The following is a 17,660-nucleotide window of genomic DNA, read 5'->3' as shown; positions in this document are numbered from 1 at the left end:
GGCAGGTGAGGCCTGTCAGAGGTAATAGCAGGGAACTGATGGATGCTGAAGTGTGCGTGCATCCATACGGGTGCGTGCGAGAGAGCCACTACGCCACGTTTTCCTGACGCTCTGAACAGAGGTCATGTGACAGAGAGTACCCGCTCATCGGAAGCCTTGACATCTGTCATGAGTCGATCAAGGGCATTCAGACAAATGGCAGGCATCTGCCAAGGGAGCCTGTCTTCCTCTGCCAAACCCTGGTCACGGCCTAATGGGACAAGACAATTAGATGGAGATGCTGCCGGAAAACAATGGACTGCAAAACATTTCACAGTCAAGTTGACGTCTACTACGTGCCTGTGTTTAACATTTCTCTCAGCAGTTGGCTGGGTTATTTAGGAGTTTGTGGTGTACACAATCTTTACACCCTGCAAACCATTTTTTAAAAATTAATTGCTGTAAACCTGTACAATTATGATAAAATAATAATAATTAGTTGTAAATTGTTTACCTTGATATTGTAATTGTGTTTCTTCAACTGTAAATACATTAGGAGAATACATATTTATATGTTTCATACTTCTTTGCGTAAATTATTTTTTTGCATAATTTGAAAAAGAAAATACAGAATAAAATACAGAAATACAGAAAATACAGAATAAAAATATTAATAAAATAGTATACTCAGAAATTATAATTACCTTAATTTTCACTTTTTTTTTAGATTGTCAGTGTTTAACATTTTATACAGTTTTAGCAACAATTTGTATTTTAATTGTGGATTTTCATATTTTAAGACTGGGTCAGATACAAAGTTAAAACAATAAAATAATTTATAAAAATAGCAAGATTAAAGGATAAAGGCCTAGTAAAAGTTGTAACCGTCATATTACCAAAAGTAAAACTAAGTTTAAGCTGTTAGTTTTAGTAAAAATCTATCCCATGTGACCTAAAATATCATTAATAATTATCATCCACTGCAGAAATGAACTTCATGAAAACAGGAGTAGACCTAAATGAATGCAACAATCAAAACTTGACATGACTGGTAATCATAGTCTGAGTCATTTATTTGATTAAGTATTTATTTTTCAATATAATATTATGATTATAATTGTGTGGCCCTAAATCACATTCAAGCTCAATTAGGGTTTAAAAGAAGAAACTTATTTAAATATAGGCATTGGTGAATGAATAAGACTAGCACATGTCCCAGGCTGAACTCAAACCCAGGATGCCACAAGCACAAAAGCTCTCAATATACCCTCTGTGTCACAGCTCCAACCATCAGTCTTATTTCAACACTTTGTGACAGTCCTTGAACAGTAATTTATTGTAACACAAACTCAGCCTTCCATTCTCAAAAAATTAACTTTTTTGCTAACTGGAAACTTTCTAACATATTCATAGCAGGGAGGAGGTAGATTGACTTTAGACGACATTTCTTTTATTTCCACCGGCATCAAAGTTATTGTCTGAATCATGCAGGGTTTTTTTTTATACCAATCTGGAGCTCAAAGGGCTGCTGTTTGTGTCATTCTGCGGCATGTGGTGTGAAAATAAGCCTGTAGCATTTAGAGACTCTGAATACCCAGCCGAAAGTGATGGAGAACCTCTGTGTACAAATGCCACAGTGATAGCCATCAGATGGCAGGATCAGGGTGAGCTGATCATACCGCACGCTGGCCACTGCCAGGCATTAGGACTTCAATAAGGTGAGGAAAGACCACGTAATTCTCACACAAACGCAAGACGGTCCTCTCCGTTTCGCATCCAATTATAGAGGTGTGAAAACAACATGCTGTGACACAAAGGAAGGTCTTACACACACTTTTGCATGGAGGTGCACATGCTCCTTACTCACGACACACACAAGCACACACGTGATAATGGCTATATGTGGCATTTAATACATTGTGTGTGAAACCGAAGTATAGGCACTCTGTTGTAAATTAATTTTTATGCTAGTTAGGTACTGATTTTTTTTTTAGTTGAGCTATGCTGTTGACCATCAAAAAGTACCTGTTGAAATTTCTTAACCAAAGACATGTATCTGGTTAAGCTACTTAAAGTTTTGCCCAGAAAAGAAAATGTACTAACCCTTGTGACATCAAAGATGTTGATGATTTTATTTGTTCAGTTCTTTCTTTAAATCTGAAGAAATTTAGCATCATATCTCTTGGTCCCCAATGGATCATCTGCAGTGAATGGGTGCCATCAGAATGAGAGTCCAAAGGCGTGCTGATAGAATAATCTTCAAAAAAGGCACCACAGCTTCAAAAGGGGCTTATCTGACTATGACATACAGGTATTGCTGTTATTACAAAATTAAAAAGAAAAGCATTATTTTCAGTCTTCGATGAAGAAGTTAGTTTAATGCACAAAATGGCACAATTTTATGGCACAAAAAAAAAAAAAAAAAATTATTATGATATTGTCCAAAACAAGAATTTCTCTTCCCCCTAAATTATGAATGCCGCCTGCTTCTGAGTAACAACAGCAAGCAGCAAATTTTGTTGGTTCAGTAAAAAAAAAATTATTTTTAGTTTTTTGTGCTAATGCTCATACTTTATTTACTTTCTCAGCCATCAGTTGCTTGTGACGTAACTATAGTTTATTCTTTAGTTTCTTCAGTGCTTTCATATATTCAATTATTAAAAAAAAGAAAAAGTACCCTTCCTAATATGTATGCTTTATGTACTAATATGTACTTTTAAAGTATTAATATGTACCTTTAAGGTATTAATAAGTACCATTTAGGGTTAAATAAGGTACAAAGATGTACCTTTTAGCTTTTGTACCATAGAGTGTAGTAGAAGCATAAACTAATGACTGTTGGCTATTTGAAAAAAGAAAGAGGTCGATCCCATCAGTATGTCCCGCCCAAATATATGGTTTCAACCAAATATGTGAGTATTCTTCTGTGATTCATAGTTGCTCAGGGGCAATTTCAGAAGACATTTGAAATTTGCAGACAAATAGTGTCATCTCAATGTTTTGAGCCTTAAAAACCCCAAAGCAGCCATCTTTCATTTCTCTTGAGCATTTGGTTTGTATTGTTGTTGCCCATGAATTTCTCTTTCACATTCTCCTTTTCTTTCATTTTCCATCATGACAGCAAAGTAGAACAGCTCAAAAAGTGCTAATCTCTCTTTGACAAGTAGAGATGAAATAAAGCAAAGAGCAACTTTAACTGTCTGATCCAACCCTGTATGCAGCATTGGATAAAGTCGAGAAAAAAAGATTGAGCGTGGGAGAGAGAGAGTGAGAAAAGGAGGGAGAGACCGTTTAAGAAAAAAGAAGAGAACAGATTGCCATTGCTGCCTTTATCTGTAGAAAAAGTCACTTTTAACCTGAAAGTTGAAACCTTTATCTCTATCTGCAGAGACCGTTCTTCCTCAAGGCTGGCTGATGCTGGAGCCCTGTGTGTGTGTGTGTGTGCGCCTGTGCGTGCACGCCACCTGGGGCTCATCTGTTCTTGGCCTCCATGATAGATAGACAGGCATCATATTAGAACTTGGATGCGTGCATGTTTGTTTCTAGATATATGCGTGTTTATGCGTCTGCAATTCAGCAACAGGTGCAGTAATTATCGGAGTGAGGAAAGTTCCAGAAGCAGATTATAACAGCTGACAAGCAACATCTTACAGCAGAAGATCTGACAGCACTGGAGCTACACCGCACAAGACAGCACGCAGTCATTTCAGACAGTCCGTCTTTGTTCTTCATCTTGACTTTCTGTCTGTCTGTTCTGAAAGAACACGAGGCACGGCTTGCTGCAGCTGCATGAAGATCCTGAGTCTTATATGATCTCATATGATCTAGGCTAATAGGGTAATATATATTTTTAAGTTACGTAAAATATGTAGGAGTGAGACTTGTCACTGGCATTAGCCCAGAGTCAGTGTTTAGCTCCATTTGATCTAATCTTCAGCACAACAGTAACCACAAAAACTTCAGCATTACAGAAACTCCTTAAATAAAAAAAGAAAAATTAACATAAAATAAGCCTTAATTTCTTCATTTATTTTCCTTATCCAGTCCTGTGCAAAGCATGCTGGGAACCAGTAATCTACTGGCCATTATCCAAAGTTAACAAGAGAATTTTATTAAGTTACTACAATTTTTTTTTAAATTTATTTATTGTTAAGAAAATGAATTAATGCAAAAATTTGAGTTTACATTACACACAATATTAAGTTGATGTAATGATTAACATTATTATGTCAACAGAACTCTTTAACAACTTTAAATTAAATTAGAATTTTTAACTTTTAACCATGCATTTATTTTAGTTGTTGTAACAGGAGCATTGTATTATTTTTTGGAGTGGTAGAAATGTATGCAATTTTTTATAAAACAATTACAAAAAATCCCCCATAAATGCCACATAAAATGTAAAAAACAAATATCACAAATTTGCAAAAATGTAGAAATTTGTAAATTGTTTAATGTTGTTATAAAATATTTAATCTGTTAGAAATTGCTATTGTTTAAAGTAAAACTTACTGGCACACCTGATTTGTGAAGAAATCCTTGGTCAAATTTACAAATCAATTTGAACGATGCATTAATAAATTAAATTTTATTATTATTTTTTTTCTGTTCAATTTTGAACCCTTTCATTGAAACAAACTGTTGGAAAGCTCTGTATTGTGGAAATATATATATTTTCTCAACACTGAATGGAACTGTATTTGATGTATTGAAAAGAACAAGATAGAATTTTTGTACTTTTCAAACTCCCAATATATATATATATATATATAGGGTACTTTCAGTATGCACACTCTTAGCAGAATCGCCTGCACCCACCTATAACACAGAAATTTCGTCCCACGTCGCAACAAATTTAATCGGCTCTCATGGGATTTCTGCGGGAATCTATAGCGTAAACAATTCTCTTAAACATTTTCTGTGCTGTGAACCCAAATTTCGGCAAATCCAGCAAACTTTAAACACATCTTGGTTTCTTTGGATAAACCTGTGTACCCTGACTCATGGCTGAGACTGTTGTTAACCTAATGGGGGTTTTGGACTAGTTAGAGGTATCAATCTCTTAGGCTGTGGTCTATGTTGTCGTGTTTTAGCAGGCTGGCAGCAGTGAGGAGGGCTGATGCTTTGGGCTTATTGCTTTTAAGTGGGAGGATGAAGTGGTTTGTGAGCTCTTCACAGGACTGAGAGCTGTTTAGTATTCAGCAAGAGAGAGAGAGTTAGAGAGACCTTAGACTGCTGATCCTCCTGACACATTAGATCCATTCTATGGCCATATTGAGATTCTGGATGTTTATTGTAGGATAAACTGTAACTATTTTTCTTCTGCATCATTGGTTCTTTCAGCTTTCTCTCTTCTCACAAGTGATTTTATTGCTTGTTTCTTTTAAAAGATGTCTATCAGCCAGACATATGTATTTCTTCTTAAGGAAGTTTTGTTAGTAAAGTTAAAGGAAACTATAAAGCAGATATTGATGTTTATATAACCCTGTTGGGAGTGTCACAATACAATAATTTCAGTGGTTGAAACCAGAGAAACGTTTCAATTCTCAATACCAATTTTGATAGAAGAAAAACAAATTAAAAGTTGAATATCATAGCAAACATAACAATTTAAAATAATTATTCAAGTAAGTATGTAATAAAAAACGAACAAAGAAACAAATTACAAGCAAAAGAACAAATAAAAACAGAGCAAAGATACAAATCAAGTAGTTTTTCTTGCAAGTAGACATAAATATTAAAAAAAGAAGACAAATCTATTCACTCCATTATTCAGTACTTGTTTCCCCATACTTTCCTCAACAATCCTACACCTGTTTGTTGGTCTTAAATGTGGTTAACTTGTTGTTCTTAACCTCTGAATGTATTTTAGAACTGCTCAGTGGCAGTCCTGAGACCATATATAATACCCTAACATGGAAAGGAAGCTAGAATATAATAAGTTTAGCTCAGCAGGTTCATGTTTTTAGCATGTTCACATATACTACACTACATTCTGGCAACATCTTTCTATTGACAGCCATTCAAACGTAGTTGTGTATTCTGATGATATACATTTTCTTCTATGCCAATATTCTTCGCAATTGTGAATGCTTTCCAAGTTATTATAGAATGATTTGAGTTTAGCCACTTCTAGCATGTTCAGTTCTGAATAATATGCAGATTGTCGTCTGTGTATCTTCCCTCTCTCTTATTTTCTCATCTCTTTTTATGGAAAACTTTTCCTCCCCTTCATTCACACACCAAGGTGACAACCTTCTCAACTCCGAAAAGGGGAGCTTGTGCCCCCCTCCCATTCCCACCCCCCCACTGTGTGGGCTTATTTGTTAGCCTGATAGAGCGGAGAATTAGCAAGCAGCTTCTTTCTGCCGGCATAAACGGCAAGCGCAGCGAGTGGAGTGTCACTGAGCTTCTGGCGTTCTGGGTTCTGTGAATATGGAGAGCTCTGTGGCACTCTTAGCAGATGCTGCTGGGAACTCCCAGCATGCAGTGGAGGCAGAGTAGAGCGGGTGCCATACGTACCGAAAAACAAGGAACTTTTGCAGCAATCAGACCTGCGCTGGATATTGTTTTAAAGAACAGTGAAGGATTGCAGCTGTGATTGCAACAGAGCTTTTTGTCTCCTGGCACAAAGCTACAGAGCTGTCACTTGTGAATTAATGTGGATACAAATTCCTGCAGGCGAACTGCAAGGCAAAAATATGTTTTTCATAAGGGAAAACTGGCAAACTATGTTTAATGTGTCACATGACTGGGCCCATCATGTACAGCTACCTGTGATTGAGAGATGCACTTGAAAAAATTATATACATTTTATTTATGATAAAAACTTGCTAGGCACAATAAACATATATGCCCTGGATAAAATCTTTTTTCTATTTTAATATATTTTAAAATGTAATTTATTCCTGTAATGGCAAAATTAAATTTTCAGCAGCCATGTTATTTAGTCTCTAGTGTCATAAATCTGTCAGAAATTATTCATAAATCATTCTAATGTGCTGATTTGGTCTTTAAGAAACATTTCCTCTTATTATTATTGCTAAAAACAGTTGTGCTGCTTAATATTTTTGTGAAGATCATGATACATTTTACAGGATATTTTGATTAATAGAAGGTTTAAAAGAACAATTTATTTGAAATGGAAATCTATAAAATTATAAATGTCTTTACTTTCACTTGACTAATTTAATATATCCTTGCAGAATAAAAGTATTAGTTTCTTTTGAAAATTTTTAACAATGATACAATAATAAGAGAAAATGTTTCTTGCGCACTTAATTCCAATGTAGTATTATAATCTAATATATATATATATATATATATATATATATATATATATATATATATATATATATATATAATTATATTGTTATTATCATTATTGTTGTTGTTGTATTATTGCTTGCATTTTTATTTGTTTGATTTTTATTTATTTATACCTTCTAATGCATTCTAAAATAAAATTAGGTTTATTCATAATAGCTCATTTCTCCTTGCCTGGAGACCTCAGTAAAAAAAAAAAAAAAAAAAAAAAATGGCACAGTTTACCCCACTCTCACCTAGTGTATAGTTTAAAAAGACTGACTGTCTACTAATGTATCACTGTAAAAAAGACATTCTTATTACCATAATAAGTAGCTCACCACCATCCTTACGTTAATGTATTTAAAGAGATACTTTTAATGGTGTCTCTCTCCTCTTACCAGCAGCAAAGACCTCTTCTATCACTCTTCAAAGAGAAAACTATTATTGAGAAAAATACTTTCAAAAATAGCACAGGGGTTAGTGGGAAATAACCTTGGCCAAGGGTATGTTTTTATAAAAAAAAAAAAAAAAAAAAAAAGAATCATGGAATAAAAAAGACGCACACACTCACCCCATATGGAAGTTTTCCACCAGCAGGACTGCTCCACCATGAGTCCGCTTGCCAATTTTGCTTTTGTACTAAATCCTTCCTGTGAATGTCTGATGTAACAAAATAGTGAAATTGTATTTGGAGATGTCTCCGGATCCACCAGAGAGGCTGCTAGCAGTAATTGCCCTGTCAATCACTGGTCTCCTGCTGTTGAGTCTGATTGGTTAAGCTGTGGGTAGGGGAAGCTCACCTTAGAGGAGAGGAAACTCTTTCCTCTCTCTCATTCTTTCTCCATCTCTATCACCCTCTTTCTTTGTGGACCCCATGGGCCTCTGGTCGCTCAGGGAATCTTCACTGCTTACAGGGCCTGAGTACTGTTGAAAGAGACAACATAAGGTGGCATGTGGGATGTAGAACAAATGTTTCTTCCCTGTTTTTTTTTGAGAATTTCTTTAACATTTCCCCATAACAAATTTATCCTCTTCAGAGTTAGGAGACCTCAAGGAGCTGATAAATATTTTGTACATTTTATATACAGTACACTCACCGATTTGAAAAATGCAAAACAGAAGTTCATTCCACTAATGCACTTTCGGCCCTCATTGTATATTATACACACACACACACAAATGCACAATCTCCTGTGCCTTGTACGAGAGCTCACAATGAGTGATAGAAGGACAGTGTGGGGTTCGTTGAGTTTCTTTTATTATATTTGCCATTAGACTGAAAAGCCATTTTGTTTTGTGTCCCCATTCTGTCCCTTCCAAGAGGCTCTGACGCTGGATTTCTGTGTCGGCATGGTTTATGGCTCAAAGTTTTGAGGGTTGCTCCAAACATCTGACACAGTGAATGCCAATGTGAGATGGAAGAGCTTGGCATGGAAACTATGATGGAAGTAATTTCGTAATGGCTTACATTGCTCTTTGATTATTGTGGCCAAGAGGGGGTCTGCGTCTAAATGGGAATGCATTTGTGCTGCAGTGCAGTGCATTAGACTGATTAATCTTATTTTTGCCATTGCTTAGCACTTAGGTTTTTGAAAAGTTTGAGTAGATCTTGATGAAGGAAAAATTGGTAATATTAATACATCATGAGTGGTCTCAGTTCTTGAACCTAAGAGAACTGTTTTTTACAGAGAAGTCCCCCCCCGTGTATCTTTTTGTCCTCTGGCCTTGTGCAAGTTGGTGAGGTTTCTGTCAGGTAAAAATCAAAGACCTTATACCTGCCTCCTGGAAATTCATACAAGGATGGGTGATAAGGCTTTCTATTTCTATATGCTTTCTATGAACTTTGAACTATTCCTTATAAATGAAGCATTACATAATCGTAAACACAGTTTTCTATGCAGCATCAGGAAGTAGTAGAACTTTCTCACTCAAACAGGAAAGCTCAGAGAAATCTTCTGCTCTGATTGCTTCTGCTCTGATCATGTGTAGTATCTGTTCTTATCGGTTTAATATTTGATACGCCCCCTATCCGGGGACTACATGTTAAATTGATTTTTGGATCACGGAGCTGGAGCCGGGGCTTGCTCCGTAAAAAAAAAAAAAAAAAGTGTTGTGTTCCTGTGGCTCAGTGGTAGAGCATTCTGTTAGCAGCACAAAAGGTTGTGGGTTCGATTCCCAGGGAACATATGTTAAGTAAAACATGTTAGCCTGAATGCACTGTAAGTTGCTTTGGATAAAAGCATCTGCTAAATGCATAAATGTAAAGGTAATGATTCTCTCAGGTCTCCAGCATCTTCACACTGATGTGGCTACCCATCCCCTCGCACAATTATCCATGTGGCATGCTTTTAATAATTGCCCTTTTGATTGTCGACAAATGAAGAGTGATGTAAAATAGCTAATAGCTTGTTCTAATTAATAGGGGAATTGAAGGCTTGTTAATTAAGGGCATACAGGACAAGGACTGGCTCGGCTAATTTCAGCAATAAATCCGAGCCTAAGGATTTATTTCCAAACAAATCAAGCCCCTGATTCTGTCTGGTCTAAACTCCTCCTAAACTGAATCAGTGTCACACATGGATACAAGAGCATCTCTGTCCTTCTTGCTGCTGTAAATAAGAGGAGAGATCTCATACTTATACACTCATAAGCATCAGTGCTGTAGCAAATGTACTTACTTTATTGTGAGCTTTTTAACTTGGGCCAGAGTCTGTCTATCTATAATTCAGCAATATACAGTAGGTAGACATCCAAAACGTCACTTCTACCGCCGCTCGTACCGCCGCCGCGGCGTCTGCAAAATGCATTTGCAGCTTTTGACCGCTGAGTGGCGCTTTAATCACAAGTTTTCAAACAAGCGCATCAAAGCACATTTTCGCAAATAGACGTCAGTTTTGCCTCTCTGATGTGTTACATTTGACGGCTGCAGTCAGGGAAAATGAAAGAAAAACACTATAGTTACAAATATTTAATATTCACAGATGAAAGTTTGGTAATTATGAAGTTATGTGCATTTCTTAGAACGAATTCAAGCAGGATAAATGTCAAGCCTGTGCCTGAGCCTGTGCTTATATTTTCTCTAAGCTACACAGTATTACACCATATTTTAGATTTGACACATTTAATAGGTGTGCAGTATTATTTATATAATATGAATTATGTGTTATATTATTCAAAAGAAATTGTGGTTTACTTTGCATCAGAGCATTAAAAGTGGTAGCCTATTTTAGTGAGCTAGGCTACATGGATTTATATGCAAAATGTCAATATTCTCATATATTAGGCCTATATTTTAATTTATATTTTAAAATTCCTTTAATAAAACAACATGCATTTTTGTTATTCGTTAACTGTCCTTTATTTTGACAGACAACTTCTTGGAAAAATATATTTGTCTGTAAAAAATTGTTGCTTGTTTTTATAAATTATTTTCTTTTAGTAAAACGTGAGGCACTGTATAATTTCGTTCCCATTATTTAGGCCTGATTAAAACAAGAAACGAATAAATTAAACCTGCACGATTTAGCTAAATCATTGAAATTCTAAAGAATGGACTGATTAATAAAACGTCCTCACGATTAAACTCAAGTTCTCTCATTATAATCACCAAACTGCAAATGATGTAAAAAAAAAAAAAAAAAGAGCTTCATTAATAGACAACTTCAGTGATTTTAAAGGGAGCCGCCGTTACTTGCTTACATAGAATTTAAGTAAAAAAAATAAAAAAACTGCAGCCGCATTTAAATGCAGGTGTGTAAAATGTCTGCGTGCAAGATTTGCGCGGCGCGAGTGATGCTGAGTGCATGCGCAGCATTTATTCTTATTTGTTTTATCTTCACTACAAATCTTGTTTGGTTTTATTTTGGATAATTGCATGTAAAAAATAATTTACGTTGTAATGCATATGCAAAATGTGAATAACTATTCATATTTAAGTGTTTGTGCGAAAATTATTAATGCGCATGCAGGACAGGGAGGCGCCCTCTCACTTGAATTTTTTCCTGATAATGAATTAACTAAAAATTGTGGTGTCTCAAATACATTGGAAATATATCTACAGAAAGCTTGAAATGTCTTTTAAACGAATCAATTCAGAACGAAAGCATTGTGTAATCTGTGAAGGTTGTATGTCTATTTAAAGGCGCGTTCATGTGGAGAGAGGCAGCACTGTGAATTTCATCTTGCAGCCGACAAGAAAACATTTGTTTATTAATAAATAATTAAAATGTCTCCTTTTTTTTACAATTATTAGGCTACTTCTGCCTGTGCTTTGGGGCAAACTTAATGCATGTGCTTGAGCGCGAAATATATTAAGGCTCATTATGGATTATATATGTAAATGTAACATAATCCTGCGATTAGTTGAATAATGACAAATGAACGACTAGTAACTAGAAAAATCTTACATGGGAGGCAGACCTATTAAATAGCCTCTAGACATCTCTGTTACAGCTTTTATAGCATTTTATACGCGTTTGCATAAATTCTTCTTTCAGAACGGTCTGTAATGGAGAGATACCTTAACACTGATTTTTCCTCTGAAACACAAAAACGAAAATTGAAATAAAATTGATATTTTTTTTTTTTGAGAATGGCCAACCCTTCTCTGCAGATATTGTTGCTTCTGGTTTGTGCATTGTAAATAGGCTAAAAAATAAAAAATAAAAAAATAAATAATTAATTAATAATAATAATAATGATGTCTCCAAAAAGTTTTTTTGTCATGTCTGTAACGCATGTTTATTCCCAAATCTAAAAAAAGCCTATAAAACATCATAGACGGATCATACTGATGTCTGGACTGGTCTGGATGTCGTTTGCGAATTTATTTAATTTATTTTATTGAGTTAAGGCAACTTCCTCTGAAGTTATAATAACTAATAAACTATATTGCTATACATTAGTCAACATTTGAAGTGGATCAAAACCTTTCTTCAAAGTTGCCCTAAAACCAAAATGACAAGTCCTATCTAAACCTGTTCTGCAAGTTTGATACCCTCATAAGACACTGTCCATATGAAAGACCAAGAGATTCACACCTTTATCTCGACCCCCACAAGCTATACATAACTACCCCAACCCCCTCCAGCTGAACTGAATTCGGTCTGTTTTTTTGGCTGTGAGGAACGGTGTGTTGTCATGTTACTGGGTTGAAACATGCCTGCACTCACAGCAGCCTTACTCTTTTTATTAATTATTTTCCCGCAGCCCATATTATTGTTTTCACAAGACCATAATAATAACAAATTATTATTTTACGAAAATCATTGTTATTTGTGAACGTAGCGTTTGCGGAAGGCTTTAAGACCAAGCGGAGTCCTCCATCAGCTGCTCCCGCTTCACAGCGCGCGGGACTCGCGCTAACTGCGCCCAGCTTCAAAGTCCGCAAATTTTGATTTAACTAAATCAGTTTGAGCGAATACACTACTGATCATGAGCCCAACATTTAGCAAGACAGAAAAACATTCAGTCTACCTGAAGGAAGATGTATTTCATTGTAAGTTAATGCTGTTAATTAAATAGAGAGTTAAAGAGAGAGAGAGAGAGAGAGAGAGAGAGAGAGAGAGAGAGAGAGAGAGAGAGAGAGAGAGAGAGAAATAAAAAAAAAACCGTGTTGGCTATTCCTAAACTTGGAGCTCATTATTGAAGTACAAATCCAAACACCAGAAGCAAACTCTCAGTGTTCTTTCATTGAAAAGTATGCATTTTGTTTATTCACAGGCTATATGGTTGAAATAATATTTTAGTTCAAAACTTTAAGTGCCATTGTTTAAAAAAATGCTTTATTGGCTAACGCAGCGGTTCTCAACCCGCGGCCAGTCACGAATTCAAATGCGGCCCACCATGCTGAACACAATTAAAAAAAAATAACTTTCAGTTTTACAATTCATTTTAGTTTTTACATTCATTTAAAAATGTACTAAAGAAATATAAGCTATAGCCTAATGTTTATATGTAAAATTCTTTTGTTTTTCATATATTATTTTCAGACACGAAAAGACCCACGTTCCGCATTTTATGAACACATACAAGCACGCACTTTGGCAGAATTCAATTCAAATAGTCATCAACAGCCATTCGTTCGGTAAAATTGAGCATCAGAATTGACAAATTTGTTTTTAAGGGAGTAAAAAGAAGTGTGGAAATGCCAGCAAATGAACACATACAAACAAGAATAGTCACAGTATCAGCAGTGAAGGAGAGTGCTGGATTTTCGGTTTGCGCCGTAACTCACTTGAAGAAGTTCAGGCAAATAGAAACACCCATACTACGCAGCAATCATCCTTAATTGAGGAAATGTGGCAAAACATCTCTGGAGAGAATCTCATATTATTAAATTCGAAAGTGCTTTCCATATTTGGATCAACATAGGCTACATTTGTGAACGCACATTTTCTGCAATGTCGTGTTTCAAGTCATGCTCCCGTGCGCGTCTTACAGACTGCAACTTACAATCGCAACTTCATTGTGCTGTTACTCCTTTAGAGCCGAATTTCACAAAATTGGTCAGCTCCCGACAGCATCAGGTGTTTTAGCTATTTATGGGGAGTAGAATTATTAATTTATTTCAATGAATGTAATCGATTAAATATCATAATATTTAGGCTATAATATTATAAATCAGGTTGGTTTGTATTGATGACATAATATGTAAAAGATATGCGTGCGGCCCGCGAGACTTGCACTTGGACCATAGTGCGGCCAGTTGGAAAAAAAGGTTGAGAACCACTGGGCTAACGTTTCATAGCCCTTCAGTTGTTATGCTTTAAAATCCCATAACATTTGTAATTTCACAGTATTTTCCACCTCCTAAATCACTAACCTTTAAAGTCACAATTCTATAATGGTCAAATTTACTCAGGCCGATGGCACTTTTAATTACATTTTTTGGAAAAATTTTTTTTTTTTTTTTTTAGAATAATTGTAGCTTACATAAATAGGTGAAGCAAAACAAATATGAATAATATTTGGATCGTCCCTTATTTTTTCCCTTATTTTCTAAAAGAATAAACACTTATTTTCTACAAGAATAAACATGATAACATATTATTAATTCATAGAAATAATTTAAGCAATTAAAACCTGATAACATATTATTAATTCATAGAAATAATTTAACCATTTAAAACCTTTTATAAAAAACTGAACTTCAATACTATTAAACTGACTTTAAAATCTCAAGGAGTTTATAAGTTAAAAAGGTTAAAAGGTCACAGTGCATGTTAAATAGCCTAAATTAACTTGTGTTAACAATATAATTAGAACTAACAATATAATTCGATTTTAAAATTTTAAATGAACAATTCCTGTATAAAATGGGACAGCAACCTTTATATCAAACATTTTTAAATCGTCCACAGCTGAGCAACGCGCGAGGCAGGTTGAGCGTGAATGTGCTGCACAAAGTCATTTTCAGATGCAATGAAAAAAAAAAAAAAAAAAAAAAAAAAAAAACCTGGATAGCCTAGATTAGGCCCAGACTCTGTTCCTAAGTATATAATAATTATAATTACCCCACAGTAACAAATTTTAACCGATTAATCACCTATTTTCGTTTGCTGCATGTTATTTTATTTATTTATTTTTTAAAACAGGCTAAAAAATAAATTAAGTTTGTTAAAAAAATATATATATAAGTATATATATATAAGAATATATAAGTCATGTATAAGTTGCATTTTATTACATTCAGAAATAATAACGGCTGGCCTAATAATGTTATAATGTGCCAACAGGATATTTTTAGTTCTCTTCACTTAACAACAAATCCTTTAAATTTAACAAATTTTATCAGAACAGAACAATAATTACAAATATATAATTCTAATGGATAAATAAAATTGCAGTATATAATAATATAGGCTTAGCTATAAACAAACAAAAAAAAATAAATGAATAATAATATAAAGCGAACCATAAGGTAAGGTTGGGCTCTCATTCGGGAGAAATCCAAACGTTTCCATATTCGTGATGTTGCCTATTTCAAGCTTAACTATTATTCATTAGGAAAAATAGGCTTTGTAGTTCACGCGTGTTTCAGTATCGACGGGGAAAAAAATTAAAAATCATAATTAACAAAAATATGCCAAAGTGGACCGCTGCTCGCGCCGAATGGCACGGTGAACGGCTACTGTTTCCAGTGAATGTGCGCGAGGCACCAGCGCGATCAAACAGCTGAAACAGAAAATACAAAATTTTTGGTCACACAGTAAAGGCATAATTCAATTTGAAAAATCAAGAATATTAACAGAATGAATCATAATTATTGCTAAATGCTGGACCGTTCTCATTTCTATCTGCAAATGGAACCTGAAGGATTTTTTTTTTTTTAAACCAACAATGAACCGAAATGAAAACATTTAGCTTTTTATCCGTATATATAGGCCTTATATTTAATGACTGTTTAATAACAATAGCAAGCATAAGATCCTTTGTGTAAAGGTCTTCTTTTAATTTTTGATGAGTAGACTGTAGCCTAAGACTATCCTACATTTTGAAATTAATCTCACTGTACATTTTTTAATGTTTTTTTAAAGATGGTACAATGTTATATCATAATGTTATTGTTGTTTTACCTCCTTCTTTTATCTCATTTTACAATTACATTCAGTTCGCAATCCGTCCCTTTGCGCCACCTGGTGGTAGTTTCGCGAAGGATTTTAACACTATACTTACAAAAATACAACCAAACTTCAATTCCTCCTCTTTACTACCGTAAATATAAACAGTTTAAATTAAAATAATACATTACTACTGTACAGTACCTTAGTTCAAATTTAAATATTACATTCAAATTTAAAAGGCTTTCTCAGTTAATTCTAAACGGTGTACAACACTGTAAGCTACCACCCACATCACACACAACTTTAGTATGTAAATTAAAGTCTAATTATGCACTTGCTATGGGAGCAAACACTTGTCTTGCATTCTTTGTCATTACTGTGTACATTTTATAGTCACACACAAATTCAAACACAAATTTCTTTAAAACCAAGCCACATACGCCAAGCTCTTGTTTTGCGGTTTTCTTTTAGCCTTGATGGAATAAATAAATAGTCCCTTAGATACGCTCTTCTTGGAAACAGCCGTAAGCATGGAGCCTTTCACATCAGGTCCCCAGTGACCTGCATTTAAGGGCTGATATTTCAGTACTGAAGAGAGAAGCACATTTATTTAGCATCTCACATTTGGACACTTGGACCACTTGACTCTGTGTGTAGAAATACACAAATATTTACACTGACACTTTAAGGGCTATTAGCAAACTAACACCTCATTCTTTTGTTGCTGAATTTCCCCAGTCCCTGCCAAACATAACCAACATTTCTTTTCTCTGTTTCTGATGATTGTGTTCCAGGATTAGATGCTTCCTTTCCCCCTGGCCCTTCCTGAATTTGTCTTCATGCTGCTTTGTAGAGTTTGGCTTTCCTAACATGAGCTGTAGAGGAATCAGACTGGGGCTTCTGCATGTAGTATGATAAGACACGAAGAGCTAAGCCCGTATTCTGAGCAACAGAGCATCTGCTTTGCTTTTGTGTGTGTGTGTGTGTGTGTGTTGGAGTTGGAATAGAGTAACTATAAAATAAAAAAGCGAGTGTAAAGAACAGATTTGATGGCACTGCATTGGAGTTCATTAGGTCTGGCTGTGATATTAGGGGTGGTCTTGCACTCTGGGAGATTCTTTAGAGCCAGCGGGGTCTAAGTACTTCTTTCAGAATGTAATTACGGAATTACATTTATTCGATGTAATAGCACCTCACTCCGTTTTCACCCACCAGCTTCATCTAGCTGGATTCATTCATATGTGTATTACAATCACTGAAAAAAAAAAAAGTTGCTCTCCGATTAGAAATAATCTAAACAGCAATGTTGTTCCAAGAGAGCTATTAGCATTCATGAGCTGAGCCAGTGAAGGAAGATTATAAGAGAAATAATGGAAGGAAATGTAACAAACAGATGAATAGTCTTAGCGTAGCACGCATACTTGACAAAGAGATCTTCTTTGGGTGAAACGGTCCCTCTCCTTAAATGACTTACCTGGACAGTTTTATGTTTGCCTGGAGGAGAATTAAAACAGATTCCATTCCCCCAGTTGACTGTAGCGATTCGTGTCAGTGCTCTCCTGGTTGAAAAGCAGTCTAATCTAAATGCTTTTGTCAGGGGAGATTTTTGAGATTGCTGCCGCCCCTGCTACAAATTGGTTGTGTCATCTTATAATGAACTATTTGAGTGTTGCGTCTCTGCAGCCAACATTCTGATGATTACTGTATGCAGCTTTCACCATTAGCTCCAGCCGTACCTGCCTCTTTACCTGCTTTATTCTTCCATCCCACTCCAATCTAATAAACCACAGGGGGTTAGCAATGGGAAGA

At 35.3% G+C, this 17,660-nt stretch overlaps 1 protein-coding gene and 1 pseudogene across 1 annotated transcript in view; both read left to right on the top strand.

The window, feature by feature from the left end:
- LOC109095330 (BEN domain-containing protein 5-like) overlaps nucleotides 1–17,660 on the top strand; it is a 254,294-nt gene that overhangs the window by 138,215 nt on the left and 98,419 nt on the right. The gene's annotated exons all lie outside the window — the stretch shown is intronic.
- On the top strand, nucleotides 9,251–9,407 carry LOC122146025 (annotated as a pseudogene).

This window comes from Cyprinus carpio, chromosome A8 (assembly GCF_018340385.1).
Source record: "Cyprinus carpio isolate SPL01 chromosome A8, ASM1834038v1, whole genome shotgun sequence".
In the NCBI taxonomy this organism is placed as follows: domain Eukaryota; kingdom Metazoa; phylum Chordata; class Actinopteri; order Cypriniformes; family Cyprinidae; genus Cyprinus; species Cyprinus carpio.
The sequence above is the reverse complement of the archived record's forward strand: the minus strand, read 5'-3'. Positions and strand labels throughout refer to the sequence as shown.